A 5,342-nucleotide genomic window follows, 5' to 3' on the forward strand; every position below is an offset into this window, starting at 1 on the left:
ATTCCCAAATTGAAAAGCAACAAAAGTGTGCTGCGAGATCCCTCTGTGACAGGAGGTAAATGCTCTCCTCCCCTGTCTGGCATCCTGCACATGTTTCAGATACTCCAGTGGTGCCTGTGTTAGGGACTGCTGCTGCCCTGCCATTCCCTACCCATCCTTTCAGCAGCACCCACTGCTGTGAGCAGGTGGGCAGGCAGACCGACAGAGTTGCACTTTGCAGCCTGGCTCATCCCCTTCACTTCTCCCAGCCTCCTGAAGCCAGGAGCCACAGGGTGGTTATGTGTGAGACTCTGCAGGAGTAGCAGATTAATGCTTCAAAAAACACCTGAATCGTCTGTAGTAATCCCTTGACCAGTATATATAACCATTTGCAGAAGAAATATTTAACACGCTCCCTTCTAGAAATCTGGTCCTGCAGCTTTTGACCATTTTTAAGAGAGGGGAGAGGAACTTCCTGTAGCTATACCAGTCTCTTCACAATTCTATTCACTGCTATAGCATCTTAAGGTAATGGTGATTTGTGTTGTTTTATGATAGCACCTAGAGTAGTGGTTCTCAACCTTTTTAGACTCGAGGCACCTTTCAGGGAAAAAAAACAGCTTTTAGTTTTCACTTGATTTCTTGACTACAGAAAAATAGTAGAGCAATTCTTCTGTTGCAGAGGCACTCAGAAAGACCCCAGCAGGTCAGAATATTTTTGATGCTATGGATTCCTCTTTGAAATCTCTGGGGCTGTCTTGTGAGTCATGTTTGCACACCTAACACCCTTGAAAGGATCTCCAGGCAACTCAGGGTGCTGCATCACCTGGCTTGAGAATCACTGACCTAGAGACTCCACTTGAGAATTGAGCTCTGATAGTGGTGGGTACTGAACATAAGACAACTCCTTTCTTTTCCATAGTTTAAATAGAAAAAAAAAATCCAATTTCTATTCCCACCTGATTCTTACTAACCTCTTTAACTGCTGATGCAGAAAGCTAGTAGGACTGCTCAGCTCTATCAGCTACTTTAATTATCCAATACTTCCCTGGCTCAGCTGCATATGACAGCTTATTATTTTTCACTTCTCATGCCCCACGTTACCTGATTTATATGCCTCCTTCATTCCCAACTCCTGGTGATGTGCTAAAATTAGCTAGCAGGAGTTCCATTCTGATGATCTGACCACGTGTTACCTGAGGAGAGCTCATCTAAGTACACTTGTGGAGCATGTTCAGAGAAGCTACCTCAGTAGCAGAGATGGGCAGCTTTTGTCTGGGGCTTTTATTTGCATGTGTCATTTTCTCTCTCTCCTTTGCCTTTGTTAGAGATTGGAGGCAATTGACTATGACTGGCGTGGCTGGAACAGGAAATATAGTGGGCTAAGGAGCAGAGCTTCCTGCTGTAAGTCTGGTCTCTTTCCCAGTAGGGTGTCCTCTCTCCAGCAAGGCTGGAGGTTGGGAGTCCTGTTGTGATGGATCTTCCATGACTGAAGTTCCACAGTGCAGAGCAGGAGCCTAATAACAGAAGTTACTTCAGTAGGAAAGCTCAGAGGAATTTGTTAGAAAGCTTTTGCTTTCCTTTTCCCTTATTTTCAGTTCTGTGATGGGTGCTGGTAAGGTTATTTCTGGATTGAGTGGGTTAGAGAAGGCATTCATGTGTAATAGTGATGGCAGTGGTCTAATGCATTTGGTGTGTGTATTTCAAGAAACCCCAAAATAAGGTGCCAGAGCTTTCACTGTTCTGGACTGTTCATATGTATTTTCTCATATATTTTTCCAGGGTCAGGAGGGTCATTTACATAGGTGATAATTTGGTGTATATATATCAAGAAGTCTGTGAGCCTCTGAGCCTTCTAAACTAAATTTATGGTTACTCTGTGTGCGTCTGCAATAGATTCCCATGGAAAGTTGAGGCAAATTTAAAAGATATTCTGTAAGGAGCAATCCTGCACTGGCAGGGTTATCTGACGGGTGTCTCTTAATTTCAGACAAGGTTCTGTGTTCATGTTTCATAGTTTCATAGTTTCTAGGGTCGGAAGGGACCTAGGCAGATCATCTAGTCCGTCATCTAACCTCCTCTTAAAAACCCCCAGGGTGGGAGCCTGCACCACCTCACTTGGAAGCTGGTTCCAGACCCTAGCTGCCCTGACCGTGAAGTAGCGCCTCCTGATGTCCAACTTAAACCTTCCCTCCGCCAGCTTGTGACCGTTATTCCTGGTCACTCCTGGCGGCGCTCGGGGGAACAGGGACTCCCCCAGTGCCTGTTGATCCCCCCTGACTAGTTTATAGCAGGCCACAAGATCCCCCCTCAGCCTTCTCTTCTGGAGGCTGAACAGGTTCAGGTCCCGTAACCTTTCCTCATAGGACCTGCCCTGCTGTCCCTTGATCATGCGAGTGGCCCTCCTCTGGACCCTCTCAATGTTGTCCACATCCCTCTTAAAGTGCGGCTTCCAGAACTGGACGCAGTACTCCAGCTGTGGCCTGACCAGTGCCGCATAGAGGGGGAGGATCACCTCCTTGGTCCTGCTTGAAATGCATCTGTGGATGCACGACAAGGTACAGTTGGCCTTCCTAGCCGCCTCCCCACACTGCCGAGCCATGTTCATCATGTGATTCTGTACAATTTCAATGGAATTTATTCTTATTCTGCAGTGTGTTTTAGGAGAAACTCTTGCCTGTTTTTGAGCTGTACACTTCATTTGAAACAAATCTTTTTTTTTTCTTTTTTAAGAAGCAAAGAAATTTGGGATGGGTAAAGATGCATGTAAGTCGGAGTGGTATGAAATTTAAGTGGTTCTGGGTGTACCTTCTCTTCACCTTGTTTGCCTTAGCCCCTGCAGACATCACCAGTGTCTGCTGTGGGAGGGAACAGGCAGCTTCCAGGCACTCACTAACAAAATGACATGATTTTAAAAAGATGAATTGTATCAGGCTGTCTACTGAAGAGGATTGAGGTGTAAAAACAATCCCTGCAGTCCCTATTGAGAGCAAGATTTGGCTACTACAAACCAACAAAATACCAGACAGAACTGAACTGTATTGTGCTGCAACTTTGTTTTTGTGTAAGATAAGTTGAATTGCGCCCGTTGTGTTCATCCCCCACTGCCTGCTCCCCCACACATTGTCAGTTAGCATGCAATAGCCCAGACAGAGTTTTAATTAGGTAGGGAGGAAATTACATATTTGCATATTTGAGTTGCAGGTATTCTTCTGAGCTTATTTCTAAGAAATGTTGTATTAAACTGTATTGTCATATTTTGATTGCTTTTTCAGGTTTGTAATTTGTTTTGGCATAAAAAGAAAAATGTTAACTAACTTGTTAATTGATTTGGCTTGAAACAAAAGGAGAAGAGTCTAGTAGAGACATGACAAAGCAGTTTGCATGTTGCAAATGTGGGAAATGCAGTTTATAGTGGAATAGGATATTTTCATCTTGGTGTGGCTGTGTTGTCAGTGTTATAGATTATTCCCAGAAGTAATAGCATGTGTTTCAAGTTCGGGGTTTGTTTTTTTTTAATTGAATTTTTCTTCATCACCTAAACCTTGGCATGATTATCAGTCTTACTTTATAATTTGTTCTAACAAGTAAATGAAGGCAGCATGAGCCATATGAATTGGATGCAATGTTTTGTCTCTGCCTGCTAGGTTTCACTTGTCTGAAATAGGACAACTAACAGTTTAACATATCATATCTGCTCTCTTTCTGCTTTACTGAAGTCTTTGAAGCTTTACTGTTTGGCAGATATTTTTCCTCTCTGCAGAGCCCTTGCATGATCTGACCATTAGTTCTCAGCATCAAGGATACATTGCTGCTATTCCCTCTTTGGGCAGAACACCAATATTGGGTCTGAAACATTAAATGTTTGATGTACATCATCATCACGTTACATGTAAGAGAGAGAGAGAGACAGTGCTAATTGTATTATACTTCCTGTTGATAACACTTCTGTTAATGCATTGTTTTAACACAATAACCCGTTATATTTTTTTTTCAAAATTTTGTGTAACAAGTCACAAGTCAATCTACAGTTTCATGAACAACAACTGTGTCTTGGACGGCCAGAGCCGACTCGAGGTGATTTAGAAATTGCTCGTTCGTCAGGGCGGGCTGGTGAATGGAGAGGCAGACAAGGTTTAATGGTTGCAAAAACGTTTACTTACGCTGCTTGTAGTTGCGACGCAGATGGTCCGGTCGTCTGAACAACCATGTGAGTTATTCCAGCTGGCGAGTCCCAAGCCAGTTAATCCGTCCGCAATTTAAGCCGGCGGGAAAAGGGTACGTCTGGGATTGCGCTCGGCGACGGGAAGCAGGATCGATAGGTGATCAGTCTATCGATCAGCTAGCCGCAAGTCAGATCTCTTTAGAGGCACTCTGCAGCGTGCTCAAAGTTCTTCGACTTGGGCGGAAGTCGCACAAATTTTTAAATGGCTAGCTAGCCAATTACTAGCCGTCACGTGTGAATAATTTAGAACTGGCCAATAGCGGGACACTAATTCGCAGTCGAATGGCGGGAACTCTCTTGCACCGGGGGTTTTCTGCTGCAACAGAAAACCTTGACTTTTGCAAGAGGCTCTCGTGTGGCGGGAAAATTCCACCGTGCCGAGGCACCAAAATCACTGGGTTGTGACATGCCCCCTTGCCGACGGCACAACTGGAATTTTAGACACATGAGCACATCATACGGCATCTTTGCTTCGGGATTCACTGACCTAGCAACGCTTAAACAACCAATATATATAAACAAAACAACTTAGTAGACCGGTCTTTTTAACAAATTACAAAATACAACAACTTTGAATACATAACAACAACCGTTGATCATCGTCTGATTGGAGGACATCTGCTTGGGACTTTCCTCGTCTAGTAGTCGGTCCGTCCTCTCCTATTAACAGACAATGTCAATAAAGCACTTAATAAAATGAGGAAAAATAGTGTTATAGTAAGTTCTGAGCAAATGGACGTTCGCCGTCTGTCTCAGTGTCTCCCTCACAACCACCACTCCATTAATTTGAACAAACTGTAGTCTGGTACTTGATGAATGTCACAATCAGGCTGTTGTGGATTACCGCTTTTGCTGGGGTTAAACCTGTAAAGAAAAGAGAACAACAAAGACAAAACAAGAGAGAATCATAATTGGTTTCACTGTAAGGATACTGGGTGAACATCGGAACGGCGAGTCATCCAGTTGTGATGAACGATAATAGGAGGACGATCAGGCTTTTCCTCTAATTGGACAGAATAGGTATTAGGATACTGTCCCGACCGTTGAACGGTTCCTTTGTGAACTTGTGGATGAGACTGATGAGGGTGAGGTATTGAGATCCATACTAACTCATCTGGCTGGAACTTGGGTTTCCAAG

At 43.9% G+C, this 5,342-nt stretch overlaps 1 protein-coding gene across 2 annotated transcripts in view; it reads left to right on the plus strand.

Annotated features, from left to right (window-relative positions):
- SWT1 (SWT1, RNA endoribonuclease homolog) overlaps nt 1–5,342 on the plus strand; it is an 86,265-nt gene that overhangs the window by 69,347 nt on the left and 11,576 nt on the right. The gene's annotated exons all lie outside the window — the stretch shown is intronic.

The sequence above is a fragment of the Alligator sinensis genome, unplaced genomic scaffold (genome assembly GCF_000455745.1).
Source record: "Alligator sinensis unplaced genomic scaffold, ASM45574v1 scaffold1885_1, whole genome shotgun sequence".
Taxonomy (NCBI): Eukaryota; Metazoa; Chordata; order Crocodylia; family Alligatoridae; genus Alligator; species Alligator sinensis.